The following is a 25,518-nucleotide window of genomic DNA, read 5'->3' on the forward strand; positions in this document are numbered from 1 at the left end:
TCACTGTAATGCATTTTCTATAAAACTGCTTATCTGTCAATAATGTATGCCCTTCCTTCCTGAACTTTCGTGGTGATGGAATAGAATGCCTACAATTCGAATTGTATTCCTTTGTATAGGAATAAAGCCTTTTAAAACCTCTAATACCACGGATTCTGCCTCTTATATTTACTGAGTTATTCTTAATAGATTTTACAGCATAAAAAATAGTACCGGTAACGAAATATTTACCACAGCTTCCTTGGCTTTGCGAATTTTTACCGCCGGTTCATTCACCACTTCTCTCACCTGGTATCACCTCTCACCAGACTAACACGAAAGAACGTGTCGTTCCACTGGTCTCCCGACGCACAAAGCTCGTTCGAACAGCTCAAGACGGCCTTTACATCTGCACCCATCCTGAGACACGCCCGGCCCGAGCCTCCCTTCGTAGTGGAGGCGGATGCGTCCGACGTCGCCGTGGGAGTTGTCCTATCCCAACGCCATTCAGACACTGGCCACCTCCACCCAGTGGCCTACATGTCCCGGAAATTGAACCCCGCCGAACACAATTACTCTGTGTCCGAAAAAGAACTTCTTGCGATCCGGGAGGCGTTTGTGGAATGGCGAAACTGGCTCATGGGAGCTCAGCACCAAATCACTGTTTTCACGGACCACAGGAACCTCCAGTTCCTGCGATCAGCTCGACATCTCTCTCCTCGGCAACGCAGATGGATGTTGTTCTTCGCAGAATACCACTTTATAGTCACCTACCAGCCTGGCTCGCAAAACCAAAAAGCCGATGCCCTCTCCCGGCAAGGTACGACCAACATGCCGGCAGTGGAACCTAAGAGGGCTATCCTGTCCCCAAGTCAAGTGGTAGGAGGGATGACAACGGACACCTTTCTGAGGGCAGTGAAGCGCGGACTCGCCACATTCTCTTGGAGATCTTGGTTAAAAGGACACAAGGAATGGAGCCTACGACATGGCGTCCCCATGTGTGGCTACAGAATGCTAATCCCCACGCTTCCTCTACGGAAGCTCGTTTTCCATTGGTGCCATGAACTACCCTGTGCAGGGCATACGGGAGGAACGAAAACTCTGGAGAAGGTATTGAGACAGTTCTGGTGGCCATCAGTGAGACCAGACGTTTTGCTATGGGTAAAACGCTGTGACGTCTGCTCACAAATGAAATCAGACCATCGCAAACCACAAGGCCTCTTACGTCCGCTTCCTACACCCCAGACTCCATGGGAGAGAATCTCGGTGGACTTCATCGTTGGATTGCCCAAAGACCAGAACTGTACCGCTATCGTGGTGGTGATCGACTACCTTACCAAAATGGGACACTTTCTAGCGTGTAAGCAGGTACCTACGGCAGGGGCACTGGCAAGGCTCCTGTTGGTGAAGGTGGTACGACTCCATGGCCTTCCTAGCGGCATTGTTTCAGACAGGGGGTCCCAGTTTACGGCGCGGTTTTGGAAGGTCTGGTGTGCCGAACTGGGCATTCAGTCATCCTTGTCCACCAGTTTCCATCCCCAGACCGACGGGCAGACCGAGAGACTGAACCAAACCCTGAAACAATATCTCCGGTGTTATGTGGACAAGGCATCGAACGCCTGGGTGGACTGGTTGTGGGTTGCCGAGGTCGCCTACAACGACTCCGTCCATACATCCACACAACATACCCCTTTCTTTCTTTCCTCAGGGTACCATCCACGATTCACCCCATTCCAACTCCCTCACACGAGTCTCAGCGTTCCAGAGGCACAGGACAGACTTTCGGCGATTCGCTTAACCCTCACCAAGGCCCGTGAGACCCTGCGACTGGCCAAAGCCCGATACAAACTTCATGCGGACAAACGTCGCAGACCCGATCCTGTGTACCATAAAGGGGATAGGGTATGGCTGTCCACAAAAAACATCAAATTCAAACGTCCCAGCGTCTTTAATCCGAAATTCATAGGTCCTTATCCCGTGGTGAAACACGTTAACCCTGTGTCGGTGCAACTGAAGCTCCCGACCCATTTACGCATTCACCCGGTCTTCCATGTCTCCTTGCTCAAGCCCTCGTTCAGTCCCGTGCGAAAGATTCCCGCTCCCGTATGGGTTCACCATGAACGCGAGTACGTGGTGCAACGCGTGCTGGACTCCAAGACTGTTCGGGGTAGACTCTGGTATCTTCTGGCTTGGAAGGGGTACGGCCCGGAGGAGAACTCCTGGGAGCCCGCTTCCTCCATCCATGCTGCTCGCCTGGTGGCGGCTTTCCATCGCCGGTGCCCTGGTAAACCGGGACCGGTTCTCAGCGCCTCATGAGGGGTGAGGGGGGATGTGCTGTCACGATCCTCGCTCAGGTGGCGCTGAGTGACGTGTCTTCCCTACCCCTGGACAACGGCCGAGCAACTCGGCGACAGCAAGAACTACATCCCCCAGAACTCCCGGTAGTTCCAGTCCCACGTGACAGATCACGCTGCCGGAAACGCTGAAAAGCGGCCAATTCCGGGGAAGCAGTGCCGATGATTCTCAGAAGCCTTCCGTACATGAAGACCCGAGCGGATGGTTCTCAGCGGCCTGAACTCCGGACCACGAGAGACTCCCACAACGCCTCTCCTGCTTCCTGTTCCTCGCCCGGCAGCCTGTGAGTATTCTAGACAGGAGACTGACCGGCTTTAGCCTTTTGACTTAGACGCGACCTCGGACCCTCGAGGAAGAGCGCTAAGCGACGGACAACGCCCACGGATTTCCGGGCATCTCCACCTGGGGTTTCGCTCCTCTGCTCCTGGCTCCTCCTGGGGCATCGAGTGGCAGCGCAACGCCACAGGCAGCGCCCACGGATTTCCGGGCATTCGTCACCCGGGGTTTCGCTCCTCTGCTCCCGGCTCCTCCTGGCGCATTGAGTAGCAGCGAAACGCCACAGGCAGCGCCCACGGATTTCCGGGCATTTGTCACCCAGGGTTTCGCTCCTCTGCTCCCGGCTCCTCCTGGCGCATTGAGTAGCAGCGAAACGCCGCAGGCAGCGCCCACGGATTTCCAGGCCACATCTTTCCCATAGTATCGCGCTCCTCGGCTCGAGACCTTGCTGAGCCTAGAGTAGCAGCGCAGACACCCGACTAGACCAGCCTCCCCCTCTTCCTTGAAACTGATCGCCACGGCGAGGTTTCACACAGTTCCGTGACGTAACGGTTCTGGAGACCTTCGTACATTCGGAAAGGAGGAGAAGATACGTTGGTATCGCCTAGACCAGTCGCCCCGCGACACTAGTGCCAGTGTGGGGACACTCGAGAAGCGGACCCTTCTCGATCCCTCCACAGTTAGGCGGAAGGGGACGACCGGTAAGAGAGCTCACACAAGGGGGAGTCAGGGGAAGGGGTAAAGAGAGCCATCACTCATTGTGTGTTTGTCGATCTTACAGATCTCCCGCCCAGCCGTCCCTATCCGTCCTTCCCTCGCTCACCTACCCCTTTCGTCCGAGTGTATTACACATCCGCCGGACTAGGGGCAGATGGGAGGTGGACCCCTTTAAGCTTCAGCGTCATCCTGAGGAGCGGAACCAGTGGAGACCCGACATAGGAGCCCACAGCAGAGACACACAGGTGTAAACAAGTATCAAAAGCATAATATAACAGGCTTGATGCAGCCCAGAGTCCTCACCAGGCTTGAGTCACTCCTCTATAGTTCTTGCCTCCATATGTACAGCCCTCTTCTACAGCCAATCCAATCTCATCTACCCTCATCCCATCTCATTCCAAACCCACGTCAGCCACACTGCATCCCACTTCCATCCCACCTGGCTTCACATCATCTCATTCCAATCCCACGTCAGCTCACTCCATCCCTCTCCCATCTCACCTGGCTTCACCCCATCTCATTCAGATCCCTTGTCAGACTCACTCAATCCCACTCCCATCCCACCAACCTTTACCCCATCTTATTCTGAACTCATGCCGGCCTCACTCCATCCCACTCCCATCCCACCAACCTTTACCCCATCTCATTCCAAACCCACGTCAGCCCCACTGCATCCCACTCCCATCCCACCTGGCTTCACATCATCTCATTCCAATCCAACGTCAGCTCACTCCATCCCACTCCCATCTCACCTGGCTTCACCCCATCTCATTCAGATCCCTTGTCAGACTCACTCAATCCCACTCCCATCCCACCAACCTTTACCCCATCTCATTCCAAACCCAGGCCGGCCTAACTCCAGCCCACTCCCATCCCACCAACCTTTACCCCATCTCATTCCGAACCCACGCCAGCCACACTTCATCCCACCTCGCTTCACCCCATCTCGTTCCGATCCCTTGTGGGCCTCACTCCATCCCACTCCCATCTCCCCTGGCATCATCCCATCTCATTCCAATCCCACGTCAGCACACTTCATCCCACTCCCATCTCACCTGGCATCATTCCATCTCATTCCAATCCCACATCAGCCACACTCCATCAGACTCCGATCTCACCTGGCTTTTCCCCAAATCATTCCAATACCACATCAGCCACACTGCATCCCATTCCCATCTCATCTGGCTTCCCCCCATCTCATTTTAATCCCTTGTTTGCCTCACTCCATCCCACTCCCTTCTCATCTGGCTTCACCCCATCTCATTCCAGTCTCTTCTCGGCCTTACTCCATCCCATTCTGATCCTGTTGAAGCTTTATCCCATCCCACTCTATGCCCACCACAGCCCCACCCCATGGCACTGTGACACCATGCCAGGCTTTCCACTTGTCTTTCTCTGTAATCTGATATTTGATATTGTTTTAGATCCTTCTAGATACTGCTGTATTTGCCACCCTGCTGCCTCAGCCCCTATTCTGCTGTTCAAAGAAAAATTCCACACAAGTAAGCAGTAGTATGCAATTGGTTGGATGAATGATTTAATGCTGATAACAGACCTGTTACACATTTTGGCTTGCACGCACTCAAGCAACAAATCTGATCAGGTAGACACTGTGAGTCGTTCTGGCAGCCGGTTTCAACCTCAGCACACCCAAAAAGTTCAGCAGCAGTGGGCGGTATACAGACACCAGGAAAATCTGTAATAAGGGAAAGAAGAGATCCACCGAAATGAATGTACCTTATGTCTTCCATGTCTAATTACACGCAAGCGTTAGAAGATTATCTCACTGTTCTCCCTATATTTTCTATCAGTCTCACTTCTCTCTATCTCTTCACTAATTTTTTCATTTAAAACTTTCATTTTTTCATTAACGCAGAAAGGAACACATATCGGACACGGTGCAAATAAGAAACCTTACCTATTTTCAATGTATAAGAGACAACATACATACATATAAAGTCTTGAGGTACAGTAACTCAGTTTACATGGGTCAAGTGCCCTTAAATAGCTGCAGGGGTGATATGCAATGGACATAAGGGAAAATGTATACAACAGTCGGTTCAAAGTCAGTGGGAACACATATTACAGAACCAATCATGTGAGAAGGTAAGCCTAAGCACATGGAAGTGTGATATTGCTTACCAGTGTAACAGGTAGTACACTTCCTCTCTATCCATGATTCATTAATAAATAATTGGCAGCGGGCAGTGATGTTGCTGAAGTACCTCCACCATGTCATAGCAATGCCCAGTTACTTACTGGTAATTTTCATTACCACATCTTCCTCATCACAGCCCTTACGTATTAGTTTATCTCCATTCCTGCAGAACATAATTAATACACCCAGCTTTTGCTTCCTAATCCAATATGGCCCCCATCCAAAGGAGTACAAATACATCACATCCTCGGAAGGACTTACTGACACAAATAAGCCTAGAAAGAAATTTGTTGAACAGCAGGGAGAGGTGGGTGGGAACTCAGGACTGTGACGAGGAAGACATAGACTCAGAGTAATGAAAATTACCAGTAAGTAACCGGGCATTACCTTCTTGTCCATCTTCCTCTCACAGTCCTTACGTACGAGTACCTACCCAAGCCAAGACACTGATTTTGACACAAAGCACACCATAAGAATAGCATAAAAGAAATGTGAGGCAATGCCTAAGCTGCAGTAAAGCGAATGTCACAAATTGAAGGACCCTTGAATGATGCCCAGGACTCAGAAACCCTCCAAGTAGACCTCCTTGAAAAGACGCTGGAACAGGTTGGCCAGCCAATTAATTGGAATGGGAAATAGCCAACAAATCGAACAGGACAAGGTAGAGAGAGAAGGCTTGAGTTCCCTCTTTACCAGACCATGGGAGACAAACAAAGCATCAGACTTGGGAAACAGAGCAGTGCACGGCAAATACACATACAGTACACAATGGACATCTAGAGAATGCAAACGCAGCTCTTCGTCGAATACAGGAGAGGGACAAAAGGTGATAAAACAATTTCATAATTCAAATTAAATGAGGAAGCCTCCTCAGGGAAAAAGGCTGGACTAAGATGCAATGCCACATTGTCTGGAATAAGCAGAAGTAATGGATGGGAGGACAACAATGCCCCAATCTCCCCCACCCGTCTCCCAGACAAAATGGCCACCAGAAACACAACCTTGGCCAAAAGAAACTTGAAGTAAAGGGAATTTGAAGGCTTAAACAGAGCACCCTGCAACCCTCAGCAAAACCAGCAGCAAGTCCCAAAGATGCGCCAGGGAATGAACAACAGAACACCTAAGAAAACAACCCAACAGTAAGCGAGCTGCAAGAGGGGCAACAGACCAAACACCAGCCCCCTGAAAAGCTTGAACAGTGGCTGACTGACTACGAAGGTTAGAGCCAGTGAAACCCAGCTGAAAATCCCTCCAAAGGATCTCAGACATTGAGGTAGGATCCCATGAGGAAGCTGACAAGCCCTTATCTTGAAGCCAGATGGAAAAATTCCACCAATGATAGCCAAAAGATTTAAAGGTAGACAGCCACCAAGACTGCTGGATCAGCGCTGCAACAACCAAAGAACACCCTTTGCTCTAAGAGGGACTGCCTCTTAAGTACCAGACTGCAAGCCTCTACATGCAAAGCATGTCCAGAGGAAGCAGTGGTTGATGGAGCTGAGACGGATGAATCGATAAAACCCAGTGGGGCTGGACTGACAGATGGAGAAGACAAGGGAACCAAGGGGGCCTTGTCCAAGCCGAGACAATCAACAAAAGCTTTGCCTTGCCCTGGCTCACCTTCTGAACCACCCTTAGGAGAAGAGGGATAACTAAATAAAGGAGACCACTGAGGCAGGGAACGGCAAGGGCATCCACTGCTAAGCTCTTGAGGATGGGACCAGACTGCAAAATTGGGGAAGGAGGGCATTCTCCTCTGCTGCGAACAAATCCCTTGAACGGTGACTGAACTGAAGAAGAATGGACTGAAAAACTGTCCGAACCAGACGCATCATCACAGAGGACGGAAACCTCCAGCTTAGAGCATCAGCAGGCCCATTCTCCCTACCCGAAAGATAGATTGGCAAGAGAGCTAGGAGGTGTGATTTAAACCAAAGGCAAATCCTCTGAGAAAGGAGAAACAGATAGGAACACATGCCGCCCTGCCAATTCAGATAGAAGCAGACATCTGATTGTCTGTCTGCACACATACCACAGTACACAGCAAAAGGAAATGGAAAAACAAAAAGGCCTTCTGAAATACTGGCAGCTCTTTCCAATTTGAAGACTGAAGATCCTCCATCCAAATCCATCTCTCCCGTGCAGTGGAAACCCCTTGAGTGGCATCCCACCCCATCCCACTGCCATCGGTTGTGAGAACAGGAAGAAGAACCAACGAAAAACCTCTCCACCCCTAGAGATCACCAGAACCAGTATCTAATACTCTAGAGACAATAGGTTCCAATACCTCAGGAGATGTTGAACAATGGCATTCAGATGAAATCTCCCCCAACGAACCAGGACCAATGTAGATGACATCTTCCCCTTATTGCGCAGCCATGTTCTTGCAGATGCCAAAGGGTGAAGAAGAACACAAAACAAATGGGAATGGAGACAGACAGAACACTCCTCTGACACAAAGACCTCCCCCAAGTCTTTCCTGAAGCGGGCCCGGATGAAGAGGAGATCCTGAGAAGGCTGGACCTGGGACACGCTTCATTCCATCAAGAAGCCGTACTCCTGCAACAGCGTAGTAACTTGGTTAACTTCCATTTGGTTCTTAGAACAAGAACAAGAATCAATCAGAAGGGCATCTAGATCTGGGAGCAGTTGGACATGTTCAGAATGTAAAATACCCACCAACAGTGCTAAAAGCTTGGAGAACACCCTCGGTGCTGACGCCAGCCCGAAGGGCAGAACCCAGATCTGGTAGTGGCTGACCTGGACAATGCACCAGAGAAGTTTCTGGTGAGATGGATGTAATGGGACATGGAGGTAGGCATCCATGAGAATGATGGAGGTCAGGAACTCGCCCTTCTGTAAGAGAGGCAGAATCAGCTTTAGAGATACCATCTTGAAGGACACATGAGGGTTAAACTGATTGACCCCCTTGAGGTTCAACACAGCAGAACAAGGAATACTAACCATGGAAAACCTCCATAGGAGGAACTTGAATGATGGCAGCTTCTGGAGTAGCAACTCAATATCCTGGAGCAGTGCAGCTAAATTCTCAGGAGAGTGAGGGGCAGACACCTAAAAATAAACGGCAAAGAGGTGTTTAGCTGAAATTTATCCTGTATCGGTCTGAGACCATTTGGATGGCCCACGCATCTGAAATGGTATAAATTCAAATGTCCTGGAAGAACTGCAGACAATAACTTACTTCACCAAACCTGGAATAGCCACGCCTTGGGCAAAGAGGTGGCAACTGAGGAATACCAGGATTTGTCAGCACTAGGGGCACCCTGGCCAGGACCCCTGCCTCAAAAGGCTGGTGATGAGGAGCCTTACCCCCTGAAGGAAAGGCCCATTGGTAACCAAAACCATGCCTTTGTTGATAGGGTGAACATGAGTAACTAGTTTCCTATTCTCTGCTGACTTCTTTATCAACTTCAAATCACTGCCAAAACCCTTGCAACTAGTAAAGGGAAGTTTCAAGAGGACCGCCTAATGAGCTGCATCCGCCTTCCAGAAGCACATCCAAATGTTGCAATAGGAAGCAATGGCAGTGCTTGACACTATTGCAGAGGCACAGAGGTTGACAAATGTGATGTCTGAGAGAAATTGAACCTGCTGCTCCATCAATGCCTAGAGAGCAGAGAAATCTGCACCCTCCTGCACCTGAATAAGTGAAGCAGACATTCTTACGGACCACAAAGTTCAAAGGTATGTAGACCCATTTCACCCCCCTTCCACCTTCTTGTCAAGTGCGTCAGAAGGCAACGCATCCTTCGACACCATAGTCCACTGGGTGAACAACCCAGTCATGATGTTATCAATCTTAACGGAAACTGGGAAGTGATTTCCAAATTTATCCAGAGGGTAATGTTTTAACAAGAAATGAGGAAAAGACGGCTTTTCAACATCCTTACATTAATTCTTAAGCACACTGCGAATGGAAGTGTGAAAAGACAAGGATTCTGGCTCAGGACTCTGATCCTGTGAGGAAACATTCACCTGGTGCCTGAGCTGAAGCAGCAAAGCTCAAATTACTCCAAACATGCTGCATGATTTCTGAAAAAGCCGAACCATGCACAAAACTGCCCTTAAGGTCCAAATTACTCCTCTCAATGGAAGAGTCCATCCTAGCAACCTTAGCAGGAGGTGCACCCTCCCGGACACAAAACGCAGCCTCCACAGCTGCTGCAATAATGGACATCTGAGGGCTCGCTCACTGCAGAGGTTGGCCCAGCCACCACAGGAGAGTCCTCTGTATCACTCATATTGCTAGAAATGACCAAAGTACAATCAGAACCAATTCAGCAAAACAAATGAACCACAAAGCAGCAATCAATCTCAGCAATCTTAAGCCTTCCAATGAGGTAGAAGAAAGAACAGCAACCAGATTGGCACATGAACATATTTCCTGATAAAGCCACTGGCAGCCTAGGCAAAGCTGTCTTCACTGTAGTGCACTGCCCACCCGCGAAAGAAGAGGCAGGCGCGCAAAGAAGTGGATAATAGCTGAGGCGCTATCTTGAAATCAGGCATACGCCATGCGACTGCTGATAAGCAAAAGAAAAAGACCGCAATGATGCAAAACGAGTGCTGCGCACCCTACCACAACAGGTATATGGAAATGGAGAACAAATCCTGGAGAATATAACAAAGCAAAAAAGGAAACATATAAACATCTCAGGGGTCATCCGTGGCAGACCCGCAACCCACAGATGCGCCTTGTGATCACATATGCCCCGCCTATAAGCGCAACCACAAAAATAACAATAAAAACTGCTAAAGTAGGTTTTAATCAAAAAAGGAAACATTCAAACCTGTATCCGAGATGGTAATCAGCTGCAGAAAAAAGAAACAGAAAGTGCTTCTCAGGATGAGATGTATTTGTACTCCTTTGGATGGGGCCATATTGGATTGGGAAGGAAAAGTTGAGTTTGGTAATTATGGGCCATATGTATCAACATTTCCCCGTAGACATAGAATGGGCAAAACCCTTTGATACATCTGGCCCTATGTTCTACATGAATGGAGATAAACTCATACGTAAGGACTGTGAGAGAAAGATAGACAAGGAGATAATAGACCATACCATGCAGCCACACAGCCTTATACAGAGGAGGAGGACCATGCAAATAGGTCTTTGGCAGCCTCTTCTTCAAAAGTGACAGGGCAATTGCTATAAAGTTTCTGTATGCCTTTAGGATATTAATCACTTAACCCAGCAGATTTAGCCAAGGGCTGGATGTTTACTTCTCGACTGTCATTTTTCATAAAATGTTGAACATTACTGCCCAAGAATTAGAAATGATTGGGCACCACTAGGCCAACTGTATGGTCCCCTTGATATAAACCACCACAATTTTCAAAGCAGAATCCGTCCCTTACCACCCAGAATCAGGGCGCTGCAAGTGAGTAATGGTTTGCGATTCTATTTGAAGTCACAAACATCGACTCATTTCAATCTGAATTGGAGCTAGTAAAAGGATGACTCTTCCTATGTGCAAATTCAAAATGAGTCGCAAAGGTTACATTGCAGGTTAAAAATACCTTTGACTTGCTTTCACAAAGAATGTGACATTGCAAATCACAGGCTTTGAAACTGCAAAAATCTTTTGTACATAATTCTTAATCGGACTGCAAAGCCATCTTTATTAAATGGCAAAATTAATACATCCTGTTACTCGGGAGATTGTCTGCCCATATTAGCCGGAAAAGAATACACCTCAAGCTATCAAATATTAAGCCATAAATATGATAGGATGGCTTATAAAACAGGAAACAACCTTTACAACACAGTCATTACATCGCACTACATTTACAACGCAGTCATTACATCGCAACATCCTTTACAACGCATGTTACTACAATGCAACCATTGCATGTCACTACAACACATGTCATTACAACGCATGTCACTACAACGCAGTGATTACATCGCATGTCATTACAACACATACCATTACAACGCATAGTACCCCTACACTATCCAACACTTTCTCTACTGTTGCACCAAGTGGAGTTAGAATAATAATTTCAGCCCTACACTATCCAACACTTACCCTACTGTTGCACCCACTGCAGTTAGAATAGTAATTGTTACCCCTACATTATCCAACACTTACCTTAAATACAATGTAATGGTATGCATTGTAATGGCATGCGTTGTAAAGGTATAATGCGATTTAATTGAATGCGTTGTAAAGGTAGTTTCTAAAAATGCAATGTAGTAGCCTGCGATGTAAATGAATGCATCATAAAGGATGTTGCGTGGCAAAAACTGCATTGTAAAAGCATGTGTTGTAAATGTATGCGTTGTAACGTCATACATTCTTATAAAACACTTAGATAATACCCTCATTTTGATAATAGCAATAACCATCTTTATGGACAGCAGCTGGGAACTCCGCCTTTCAACGTGGGATTATAGTTCATCAATAGCAATACAATAGGGATGTATAAGAGATGTTTATTATTACAAAGATACATGGTACAGTACAGTATTGACCTCAGAAGAATAAAAGACTGAGTGCACCTGTTGACATTCGATCCTGTAGCTGTGAGGTCAAACACAGGTTTCTGCAGCGAATGCATTAGTCCAGCAAGTCACCAGACCCAGCTAATAAGTCACGGTCAAATCAGATTCCGGGCTGAGGCTGAAGCTCCACATGTAGGTTTGTGTATAGCATTTTGCAATATGTTAATGGTGCTATTGTATTACTACTATAGGTATATTAATATGCAGTTCGCGAGTAGGCCCTGTCATTTTATTCGCTATTTTTTAATGCTGTAGTTAAAAACCTATACCGTGTTTAATATCTGTTGTAATGTGCATCATTGTTTTATCTGGGTTTTTTTTAAACGTTTTTATTTCTTATAAATATTATTTTCATTTTTTTAACGTAAGTTGTATTTTGTAATATATTCTAAGGAGCAGTATTTTGCCTTTAAGAGGAAATCTGGTGGGGAGTTGGCTTATTTAAAAAATAAAATATAATTTATTGCACTTGACTCTTAGTGGGTTGAGTAGACTAAGGCTTCTTGTCTGGGGTAAGGGTCTTAGATGACAGCTGTATACAGACTCACAACCCAAAATATGTCGGTCAAGCCAAATAAATGAATGGCAAAGCAGATATTTGTTATAATGAAAAAATATTGCATCTATATGTAAACACAAAGTTAAATATGGCACACAACAAATAATGTACACAGCCTTTATTATGCTGGTACTTTAGTGCTGTCCGAGTCCCATTTCCCTGTCTAACGATGGTGGTATTCCACATTCAAGTGAGCCGATCATACAGGTAAGGCTGTGCTAGAAAGTACAAGTCTTAAGAGTTCCACAATGGCTTCTTAAAAAGTCAAAGTTTCCCTGTGACATGGTAATTTTAGTCAAAGCACGTTCCTCAGAGGTTTGGTGGCCCAACAATCGGTCGTTCCTGCTCTCGTTGGTGCAGTGGTTCAACAGGCCTGGGCATGCATCCCATGGCCCGTAGGTGAGCAGTAGCCTGAATGCCTAGCAGTAGGTGTCCATGGTTCTCCTCTGTAGTAAGTCTTCTTGAGTACAGTAGCCAGTCTCCGGTGCTTCTCGGTTCAAGTGATTGAATCGCGAGTCACAGCCAGTTACGCTCCTCTGGAGTACAGTGTCCAACGAAGGCTCTTATCTTTATCATGGTCTCCTCCTGGTATACGGAGATAGCGAACATCACACTCGGGATGACGGCCTCTTCGGGTGACAACACTGCAGGGCAACGGTCCTTATCTTTACTGTATCCACCACTGGCATACTAGGGTCACTAACAGGACTTAGATGGATGGCAGGATCAGTGGCATGGTCCTCAATGCATGTTAGGAAAGGTCCTTCCTACAGGGTCACCCCCAAATGTTTTGCCTTCCTCCTCCCCTTTTAGCTTAATTCGTTTTTGTTGGCTATAGAGCTCTGGGTACTTCAACACTGCTAAGCTAAGCAGTGCTAAAGTGCATCTGCTCTCAACTTAAAACACTGTAACATTGGCATATCCACAATTGGATTTTTTCATTTACTTATATGTTCCTAGCAATGTGCACTGCATGTGCCCAAGGCCTGTAAATTAAATGCTGCTAGTGGGCCTGTAGCACTGATTGTTCCACCCACATATGTAGCCCTTTATACTTGGCCAAAGCTGTCATTGCAGAGGCTTTTTGAGCAGTTTTAAACTGCCATGTTGTCCTGGCAAGTTCACCTACTTATTATTACATTTAAGTCAACTCTAAGGTAGGTCCTAGGCAACCTTATGGGCAGGGTGCATTGTATTTAAAAAGTAGGACATGTAGTTTTAAGTTTTGCATGTCCTGGTAGTGAAATGCTCTCAAATGTGCTTTTCACTACCACCAGGCCTATCTATCCCATATGTTAACATTGGGAATATTTTAAACACCTTTTAAGTGTAATTTCCAATTAGGAGCAAATACAAATTTGGAATTTGGTGTCTCTGGACTCACAATTAAAAATCACACCTATGGTGAAGTCAGATTTTAACTTGTAAGTCTGAAAATGTCACTATTAGAAAGTTGGCATTTTCTTACTTTAACCCAGGGGTCTTCAAATTAAGTGGTGCAACCCCCAGGGGGGCTGTGGAGTGATACAAAGAGGGTCGCACATTCCCAGTCACACTTCTGCCCAGCCCATAGGACTACAAGGGCTTCAGCCCCCCTCCTCCCCTGTTGTGTGTCTCAGCCCGGGCTGCTCAAGTGCAGCTCGAGCTGCTATGGGTTCGGCTGGGCAGTGTCTGGAGACTTATCTCTGGCACGCCTGAGTCTTTCACAGGTCTAGAAAGACCATTTGCATATTTACATGCCTTTGTAAACTGGTTACCGAGGCTTAGTTTTTTTTCTGGTTCCAGTACCCACTGGGCCCCCACTCTGCCTATTCCTTAAAATTGTAGTTTACATTTATTGCTGTAGTGTGAGAATGCATTTCATGGAAAGGATTATAAAGTAGGGTTGGCAAAAGAAAAATGCAAGCCATGTGTTGTTTAAAGAGCCTGCAAAGTCCTCGTCTTGACACTGAATAGGGTTATAAATAAAATCATATGTATTCATTTGTAATGTGACTTTTCTGTCTTTGTTCTCTTTAATTGTCAGTCATGGATCATTGAGGCAGCCCTAGAACACAATTAAAAGTGTTTTCTATTTATATTTGCTGTTCTAAGTAGGCGCAGATAAGTGCTGAAAATACGGCTTTAAGTGACTGGTTATTTTGTACCATCTGGGCCATAAAAATAATGAGCTGGCAACCCTAACCATAGGACTGGAAGTTTGTTCCAAGATCAGCATATTATTTATTTCCTCCACCCTCGATCCCTGATTAATGTCATAATAGCAATAGTTTAACTTATATGTTAAGCCCTATGCCGCCGTCAATACCATGCTGAGTTATTTCAAGTGTCTGGGAATGCACTCTGCATTCAGACAACTCACTCCTCATTCTCGCCCTTCACTTTCACGCTCATCCTGGACTCACAGTGATCACCATGCACTCACACCATTTGCCCGCTCATCTCTCACTCACAGTGATCACTCTGCACTCACAATGCACTTGAGCTGTTTACCCTATACCTCACCCCACAGTCACATGAGCACACTACTGACACTGCACTCATGTGACACTTCACTTACCTTTCCCCCTCACTGCTCAATCTGCAACTCACTCAAACAAGCCCATCACTAACCATGCATTAATTCGTCCCACTCTGCACTTACATACGCACCCAAATTCATATGGTCACCTCACTCACCCTGCAGTCACTCCTCTCACCCTACTCTCACACTGTTGCATCGCTCGTCGTGCACTCACATGAGCACTCTTGTCACCCACACAGTGCAGAGGGTTAATGTGCTTGCTACAAAGAATGTGTACCATGCAGATCATAGAACTGAGTGTGAGTTAACTATGAGTAGCGCTATAAAAATTGAAATGTTTGTCAGAAAGGTGCTAGGGAGAGATGAGGTGCATTGTTGGTGAGTGGTAGTGAGGGAATTCATGGAGAAGGAGGAAACAGGGGGGGCACCAAAAAGACTGTTGCACCTTGTGTGACAAATGCTAGGACCAGCCCTGGCTGACAGTGTTAGCCCCCCCCCCCCGAAGTTCGGGTCTAGTGTCTCCCCTGTTTCTGCCTATTATTATTATTTACATTTGTTACTTTCAAGATACTCACCCATGCCTACAAAAGCCTGTACAACACCGGACCCCAATACCTCAACATGAGAATCTCTTTCCATGTACCCAAGAGAAACCTCCGATCTGCCATCCTTGCTCGGGCTGAAACCCCTCGCATCCACAGAGCCAGAACAGGTGAAAGAACCTTCTCCTGCATTGCGGCCAAGACCTGGAATAAGCTCCTGATTGACATCAGGTGTGCCCCCTCCCGTAACATCCCCAGGAAGATGCTCAAGACTGGCTTTTCGACTGAACGAAGTTGCAGGCCCCCACAGCCCCTTGAGACACTCACAAGTGAGTAGCGTGCTTACAATTCCCCTGATTGATTGATTGATTGATTTGTAGTGTGCTACTGTTACCAAAAGGTGTCCAGGGGCTAATAACTGTCTGCTGCCTGAGGCAAATGAGAAACACACAGAAGGGGAAGGAGACCCACCCAAATGGGGTAACCTACAGAGCACAGGGCCAGGTTTTGATATATTCCCAAAGGATAATAGATTCTTGGTGGAGCGAAGCAAAGGAGGGAGCGAGTTCCATAGCTACACAGCCTGCACCAAAACAGCAAGACAGACAAATCATGCCTTCCTGAATTAGGGAACAATAAGCAGAGTGGCACACGCCAAGAGGAGCACACGGGTCCGACCCGTATGCTTGGTGAGGAGAAATGAGAGGGCGAGAGAGGACAGCAAGGGAGTGAGAGAATTTGATTGAAGAGGTCAAGGATGAAGAGAAATGTGAAGTGCCGAAGGGAAGTGTGGACACGCAAGAAGTGAGTTTGAGCCAAAGGTGAGGGCTACTGTTAAACTGTGAGAGAAGAGAGCTGAGAGATGATGTGTGACCTAAAAAGATAATTTGATGCGACATGGGAAAGGGACAGCAGCGATATGGGAAGAGAGGAAGTACTGGGGTGGGTGCTAAGCAGTGATTAATTTGTGATAAAACATGTACCAGTGCCCTCACCAGTAGACCACTGCAACTTTAACCACGCACTCATTGCCTTGCCTGCGCGGGCAATGACAATACCTATGCAACTCAAATGTTATGTTATGTTAAGTCCTTTTATAGCGCGCAATAGCTACTCCAAAGTGTGTCCCAGCGCGAAGCCAAGAGGAGAATCAACAAAAGCCAGTAATTACGGAAACAAGTGAGTTTTTAGAAGTTTCTTGAAAAGAAGCGGGTCTTGAGTATTGCGCAGAAAAAATGGAAGAGCATTCCAAGCCTGAGAGGCTTTAACAGCAAGAGAGCCGCCCCCCAATTTGGAGCGGGAGAAACGCGGCACTGTAGCCAACAGAGAGCTGATGACCGCAGCAATCTAGACGGGACATAGAAGGAAAACCGTTTCTGCAGATAGATGGGACCCAGATCGTAGAGGGCCCTATGAGCAATTACCAAAGATTTAAATTTGACCCTCTCCGCCACAGGCAGCCAATGCAGGGCACGAAGATGAACACGCACACTGCTTCTTCTGGCAATTCCAAGAAGCAGCCTAGCGGCCGCATTCTGGTTCACCTGCAGTTTATTCATAGAGTAGCCAGGGATGCCAACATACAGGGCATTAGCATAGGCCAAACGAGACAAAACTAATGCCCGAATAACCATTTCTTTGGCACACCTTGGGAGGAGAGGGAGAAAACTCCTGAGTGTCTTAAGAAGACCAAAACAGCAGCCTGAGATCTTATTCACCTGGATAGAGAAGGAGAGATTGTCCTCAAACCAGACTCCTAGATTTTTTGCGGATTTCCCATTAGATGAAGGAAGGGGAAAACCAGGAGGCCAGATCCTACTTCTAAAGTCCAGGGGAAAGTTGCCGTAAAGAAGGATCTCAGATTTGTCTTTGTTACACTTGAGTTGAGCTCTGGCAAGCCACCCAAATACCGCAGACAAGCACTTCTGCACAGGCAGAACTGAATCTTCACCCTTGCCCCATGTAAAGAGGAGCTGGGTGTCATCCGCATATGCTATCACCTTAGCCCCCAGCTCCTCGGCCAAAAAGACCAAAGGAGTAACATTGATGTTAAAAAGAAGGGGGCTAAGGGAAGACCCCTGAGGAACACCTGTAGTAACCTCCTGCAAAGAGGAGGCCGCTGGTGGTAGCCAAACCTGTTGGACCCGCCCCTCCAAGAAAGACCTCAGCCAGGCCAAAGCCAACCCAGAGACCCCAATCTCTGTGAGGCGGGTAAGCAGCTTGGAGTGCGGCACCGTGTCGAACGCAGCTGACAGATCATGCATAACCAGAGCTGCTCTGCCACCAGCGTCTAAGCAATCCCGAATAACTTCAGAGATCTCAACCAGCGCTGTCTCCGTGCTGTAAGAAGCCCGAAACCCAGACTGCGCTGGATGCAAAGTGAGTTGTCTGGTAACCACCTTCTCGCAGACTTTGGCTAAGCTGGGAAGAAGAGAAATTGGGCGATAATTCCCGGGAATCAGGGGATCGAGAGTAGGCTTCTTCAACAGAGGAAGAATTTTGGTCTGTTTCCACTCCAACGGAACCCGAGACTCACCAAGGGAGGCATTAATAATAGCGTTGACCTCAGGGTTAATTATCTCCGCCACTGCTGTCAACAATCTCGCTGTGCAGGGATCCGTGGGAGAACCGGACTTCAAGCCCTTGAGGATTTTCAGAGAACTGACCAGATCCACAGGGGCAAAAGCTGACAATACGTGTTTTAAGGCACCCTGCGGTGGCACAACCGGCCCCTCAAACACAAGAGAATCCGCACATGAAGTGAAGGTCTTCTGAATCAGACAGATTTTATCTAGGAAAAAACTAGATAAAGTATTGCACCAACCAGCCGTGGCCAGGCGAATACAGGTTTGAGCTAAAGGAGACGTAAAACTCTGAACTATATGAAAAATCTCCTTAGCGTTGTTACGGGCCTGCTCAATACGGGCTGTAAAATTCAAATAAAATCTCTCAAGCACAAAATTGCTCCAAAACGATTTTTAAGGTGGTAAAAGAGTTATCGGGTTCGGAAACCCAGACTACACCACCTGCTCTCATTGGTATGCAATGTGAAGAACTCAACCTATATTTTGTAGATAAAGTCAGTAAAATACATCCTGCGCTGTCTAGCACTAAACCACAAAACTTTCTAGCTGACCCTGAGGTCTCCACCAATGTTACCAGCGCAGAAAGCTCTGAGACCATCACTGACAGTAAACCAGCTTCTAAACTGGCAGCCTGGTCCCTTTTGGACTTCAGCTCATTTACTCATCTCTTGACTAAAATTAAATCTGGATCCCCCCCGAGATACACTCCCCATTTCTGTGATGAAACAACTTGACACTCCCATTCTTTCCATAATTATGAACCTTCTGAATGCCTCCTTGCAGGAGGGTCAAGTTCCGTTGGAATGGAAACATGAGATGGTGTTCCCTCTCCTAAAGAAAGCCAATGCAGACATGTCTAAATTAGCTAATTTTCGCCTCATCTCGCTGCTCCCGGCCTTCTCAAAAATCCTTGAGAAACATGTTAATACTCAGCTGACTTCTTTTGTGGAGTCCCAGAAATTGCTTCATGCTTCTCAATCGGGATTTAGAGCTGGTTTCTCTACTGAAACAGCGTTATTTGGAGTCACTGAAATGCTGAGGCACCGTCAGGATGAGGGAGACACAGCGGTGCTGGTCCTGTTGGACCTTAGCACCACATTTGATACAGTGTCTCATGCTACCTTGTTGAAAGCTCTGAAGTCTCTGGGCCTAGAGGGCTCCGCCCTACAATGGCTTAGTTCCTTTCTGGCCAATCGCTTGTTCCAGGTCATTTCTGTAGAGGCCAGTTCTAAATCATATGTCCTACCTCATGGTGTATCTCCCTTCGTGACTCTTACAATCAGCCCATCAATCTATGTTCACCATTCCCAAATTCAAACAGTCGCGCATGTGCGGCCGCTCCTTATCGTATCTTGGCCCCACTTTGTGGAATTCCATGCCTCTTACATTACGTGAGGAAACCATATATGGTAGTTTCCGAAAAAATCGAAAGACTTGACTGTTTAATCTCTGATTCCCTATTCTGCTCTCTCTTCCTACCGGTTGGCGCCGGGAGACCTTTTGGGGTAGCTGAGCGCCTTACAAATTTAGTATAATAATAATAACTACTAACCATAACACTTGTACACGTGTGACTATTCAGACTATTTCAAGCCCCCAAAGCTATAAGAATGGCATTGGTGTCTGGAGTTTATCATTTTTAATATATATTGAATTATTAAAAAGCTGTTCTGCTCATCTCTAAAGTACAAAGGCAGAGCCACCATGTGGAAGATTGTCATAGTGCCAGTGTGCACAATTAGGTACCAGTGCAGAGCTCCGGAAAGCACCTGCTCAAATTGGGCACTAGTGCTGAGGTAACAGGGGAGAGGGACATTGGTTCAAGAAGGTGTGGAGGAAAAAAGGGGAGATGTGAAAGATGAATGGGGGGCTGGAGAGGTCTAAGATACAAATAAACAAAAATTTGAATGGATAAATTTGAGGTGAATGAAAAGTGCTGAGGGGCATGGGAGATGACGGGGCCAGAGAGGCTATTAGATAAATACGAGAGACTGTTAGAGATGAGGGCAGTGAAAAGACTCAATGGCAAGAGGTGATTTTTTTTTTTGAATTTGTTTTTATTAACATTTTCAATTTTCAACAAAATCTGCAATACCATACAATGTGATTTCCTCATTACATACACAACGCCCCCAAATTTCAGTCATTTTTCCCATATATCAAGGGTCTGTTTACAAGTTTGTCAGAACATTCCGCAGCAAGAGGTGATTAAAGGTGAAGTGAGAGGTTGAATGGGAAGAGTTCAGAAGTTGTGAAAAGGGTTGAAAGAAAATGGCCAGCAAAGTGAGAGAGGGATCCAGGGTTGGGGGAGTTTGGGAGAGAGGGATGGAAAGGAGGGAGTTAGTGAGAGGAAAGTGGCATGGGTAAACTCCTTAACTCTGCACAAGACTGCCAGGGTTTTAAGGGACCCCTGCTGCTCCAGGCCAGGGCTAGGTGAGCTTCTAATGTGGCAGCATGTATTCCGGCGGAGTGGAAGGTCCTTCACAAAGGTTGACTAGACATTTTCTGATGTTAATTGCTGTATTTGGTTATAAACTGGTACTGATGGGGTGAAATCTTTCCTCAATGTTACTGTGTGTAAAAAATGTCAAAATAATGAAGCAATGCTATCCTAAAATACACGGCATCACATAACATTATTCACATTTTCTTCCCACACAATTGAGTCAAGCCTGTTGCGTAATTTGGTCCTCATCTGCCTCATAATTCCTGTAGCCCTGCCTACAGGTTTAGAAATTTTTGTCGGGAGGTGGTCCTTATGCCTGAAAGTGCTGACAGGGGGTCTCGGCATCCAAAGGTTTGAAAACCTCTGCTTTAACCATCATGTGCCTCTGCCTGTATCTGAATACTTGTCTGGGTTTTGGTGACAGCTGGGCTTTGTGCATTCTCTCTAGACAGTCACAAACAAAGGAATTTGAGGTGTGTAATTCACATCCTGATGGCCAATTACCAAGCTGATGGGCCTGCCTAAGCTAGAGGGATAGGGAGGAGTTGGCACCTGACTAAGGCTGTGTCTATCCCGACACAATGAGCTGTATATCCCCCTGTATTGAGTCTGGAGCCAGGGGAGGAAAGGCAGGGACCTTGTGATCTTTAAAGGCCTCTTCGATGGCTCCCCACTTCAAAGCCAGATCTGGGTACTGGACTCCTGACACCACCAAATCATAACTCTACTGAAACCAAGGACATTCTGCCTGGAAAGAAGAGCTGCTGGGCCAGATGTACGATCCCACACTTTGCAACCCTTACATTTTGCGACTCTCAAAATGCGTTGCTATGCGACTCGCAAAATGCAATGTACAACAGTGTCACAGACACTGTTGGTGATTCCCAATGGGGTCGCAAATTGCATACCTCTTCAATATTCATGAGGCAAGCACAATTTGCGATCCCATTGGGAATGTCTAGCACTCCCAGGGATGGTGGCTTGCTGGGGTCAACTGACCACCATGTCTGGAATTGCTTTTTAAATAAAGCATTATTTTTGTTTTAAATGTAGTAAAGGAAAACAGTATTCATTTACAAAAAAGAAAAATTGCTCTTAAAAAATATTTACTCACACACACAAAAGGGAAGGGGTCCCATGAGGACCCCTTCCCCTTTGTGAATGGTTTACCACCTACTGCGAGTGTTTTGTGGCCGCAAATGCGGATGCTCAGCAATGGTACATGGCAGTGAGTCTCGCTATTAAAAAGGGACACCCCTAGCAAGAGTCGCAAACGCTATTTTGCAAGTCAGTGACTCGCAAAATAGCATTTGTACATGCCATTACCCTTTTTTGCAGTCGCAAACGAGCCGATCTCCTGTTTGCGAGCGCAAAAAAGGATTGTACATCTGGCCCGCTGTACTGTAGGAGGGACTGCCACTTTTCTAACTGCTTTGCTGTGTAAGCCTGCTGATTACTGTGAGTAGGATGAACTGTAACTTTGCTACCTGCTCTGCAGTGTTGGCTTACTACTTTTCGCCTGAGATTGGACCTGTTCTCTACATCCTTGAACACAAAATTCTGTATTTTCTGAAGTGTCAGGGACACAAAATACTTTGTGCAACTCTCCTTCTGGACTCTGCCATCTGTGAGTCCTACCCTTGCCTGTGGTGCCCCCCTCCAGTCCTGGTCCTCAGAAGTGGGTTCTGCAGCTGATTTCTACAAAAACCACCACAACTGCGTGGGAAATTCCGGTGCATCTGCCCTTGACAATGATGCAGAGGCAGCTCAACAATGATGGTATTGCAGTCTGAGCAGCCCAACTACGACGCAGGGGCTGCTGACGATGGTGGTATCGCAGCCTCTGTGACTCAATGACACATCGCCTACCTTTCAACGGAGTTCGCCACAGATGCAGTAGCTGACTGAGTGAGAAATCCCGATGCATCGTGCCCTGGACGTCGGCGCTTTGATCCATACAAGCTACTTTTTCAGCTTCTTCTCTCAATCGCAGTCAGCCCGCACTTTGGGTTTGTAATGGTCCCTCGTGACCTCAATTAACCTTTTGACCACTAGTGACTTCTAAGCACTGTTTGGGATTTAATCTTTAAACATTCCTATCTCAACTTCTACTTATTGAATTGTTGTTTTAGTCTTCTTTCACTCAGATAAATATTCTCTGTTTTTGTGGAGTCTTTATGTGGTGTTTTCACGGTGTTACTGTATTTAAAGTGTGCACAAATTCTTTACCCATTGCATCTGAAGTTAAGCCTGACCTTTCTGTGCCAAGCTACCAGAGGGTGAGCACAGGTGAATTTAGGTTGTTAATCTGACTTACCTTGACCAGGATTGTGGTCCCTCCTAGGACAGAGAGCATAACTCTGTCATGTAGAGACCCAATTTCTAACATTGGTAATCAGCAATTAGGATAGGACTTGGGTTGGTGCAGTACTTTACAGTAAATTGGTGTACACTACTATCCTCTACTACACCCGTTTGTCATTCTTTCCTACTCTCTTTGATTGCCATTTAACATTTCTCTTATCCCCAATTGGCATTTTTGCTTTTTCATAAAATGATGTCTCTGACTGGAGGTCCCATTACTACACGTGTCACTGTCAGCATGCCCCTTGTCTAACATGGAAACCTATACAACGTAGCAACTCAAAGAATTTTGCAAGGAGTTTGAGATTTCTACCAAAGGCATTACCAAGAATGTACAGCTAAAAAAAGGGGCTGAAGGCCGGCTGGGAGCCTAGGGATGCAGAGGATGAGGATGATATGGAGGATGATGCCGAGCTGTACCAGGATTCAGTAAAGAACCAGGGACTGCCTGTAAGATAGGGGCATACCAACCTACAAGGAGATTGGGCTCCCTCCAAGGCAGGAAGCAGCATGTCATCTAGTGGCCTGTACCCAGCAGAGTTGGCAGACAGGAGGTAAGAGAGGAAATTAAAATTCAGTCTGGCTTAACTTAAATTGGAGACTGAAAAGAAACAGGCATTGGAGGAAAAACACACCTTAGAGGAGAAAAGGCTGGCCATGAAGATTGAGGGGAGTCAAAAGAGATTTGTTATTAAGGAGAAAAAGTTGATTTTGGCTAAGAAGCTTATCCTGAGAGAGCTGGACATCAAAGCCAGGCAGGTAGAGTCCAGCATTGATGGTGGCAGCATTTCTTCCATGCTCCCTGAAGTGAGGGTCCACATACCTGACTAATTTTGTGGTGGGAGACAACATAGACAGATGGCTTGAGAAATTGCTCTATGAATTCACAAAGCACACTGAGGCAGATTGGGGATCCAGTTTGTGGAGGCATATCCCTAGAGAGAGGAGGGACATTCCACTGGCCCTAGAAGGGAGTGGCAGGATGAGGTATTCCCCCATGAAGGAGGCCCTGAACAGAAAGTTTGGTTTGACCCCAGAAAGGTACAGGCAACAGTTCAGAGATAGACAGTAACTTTCCCAACAGACTTGGGTGGATTGTGTGGATTCTTTTAGCAAGACACTGGATGTTTAGGTAAAAGGCAGTGAGATAAAAGATGACCAGGGGCTGTATAATTTGTTTGCAACAGAGCATATGTTCAGTCTATGTTTTTCAGATCTGCGCCAACACCTTATTTAAAGAAAGCTCAGTGACCCCAGAGAGCTTGCTAAGGAGGTGGACCACTGGGTCAGCACCAGGGTCTACAGGAGGGTAAATGGGGGGGATCGACACAAGGTTGTGCAGGGTCCTCACCAGAAAAAGGGAGGGACAAAAGTTCTCTAAAGGGCTCCAAATCAGTGCTGAGATCAGGGTTGCCAGCCTCCTACTGAGAATAAGAAGTAGTCCCCTGCTGGTAAGCCTGCAGAGAAGGCTCCCATGAAGTGCTATGAGAGCCAGCGGGAAGGGCTCCACGAAAAGGAAGTCAAGTGTCCCAAGCAGGCACAGTCCCTGGGGTTGGCTAGTATAGCGCTTGGGGCGGAGATTGTTCTAGATAGTACTGTGGAGAGAGTACAGTTAACCCTAGTGTCCCTGGTTGATGGAGACATGGTACAGAAAACCCACATGCCTGACAATACTAGGACCTACAGTCAGTTCATCTCCATCAATAGAAAGAGGGTGGAGGCTCTGAGAGACACAGTAGCTAGCATGTCTGCCGCCAGGTGTCATCTGGTGTCTTCAGAGCAGGTAGTCCCTAACAAGTTCCACCAAGTTGTTGCTGCTGACAACCATGAGAGCTACTACCCTGTGGCTCGAGTTCCCCTTAAGTGAGGGGATGGTCTGAGAGTGGTCAGAAGGACCTGGAGTATGGACCTATAGCCACGGTACCTACCAAAAAGAGAAAGGGCAAGGGGTGCTGGAAAACAGCTACTGTGATTCCCATAATCTGGCTCCTGGGATTCCCACGGTCCAGGAGGAGGCTGAGCCTGAGGGGATGCACCGGTACCTGCAGGAGAAGATGTTGCTGAACTGTGGATCCTGCCTGAGCTGACCAACTTACAGAAGGAAGAGGGTCCCTCCAGGGAAGAGTTCTGCAAGAAGCAGAAGTAGTGCCCTAGTCTTGAAGGTCTTCGGGAGCAGACTGAGGCCCAGGGAGCTGGTGACAACTCTCGACAACACCTGATTTACTGGGAGAATGATCCCCTGTATAGTGAGCCTAAGTTTCCTGAGCCTGGTGCAACATGTGTGTTGGTTATACCCCAACACTTTAGGACCTTACTACTGGGTCTGGCTCATGATGTGCAATGGCAGATCATTTGGGGCAAGACAAGACCTTTGACAGGCTTGTCACCCACTTCTATTTGCCTCAAATGAAGAAGGCCTCAGATGCGATCTGTAGGTCCTCTCTTACCTGCCAGGCAATTGGCAAGACAAGGGGGAGGTGCAAG

General features: G+C 47.0%; 1 long non-coding RNA gene across 1 annotated transcript in view; it reads right to left on the reverse strand.

Annotated features, from left to right (window-relative positions):
* LOC146822207 (uncharacterized) overlaps positions 1-25,518 on the reverse strand; it is a 155,824-nt gene that overhangs the window by 67,046 nt on the left and 63,260 nt on the right. The window contains exon 2 of the long non-coding RNA XR_014962818.1: positions 4,883-5,023. This is a non-coding gene — a long non-coding RNA (uncharacterized LOC146822207). The remainder of the gene's footprint in view (positions 1-4,882; positions 5,024-25,518) is intronic.

Source organism: Triturus cristatus, chromosome 6 (genome assembly GCF_964204655.1).
Source record: "Triturus cristatus chromosome 6, aTriCri1.1, whole genome shotgun sequence".
Classification (NCBI taxonomy): domain Eukaryota; kingdom Metazoa; phylum Chordata; class Amphibia; order Caudata; family Salamandridae; genus Triturus; species Triturus cristatus.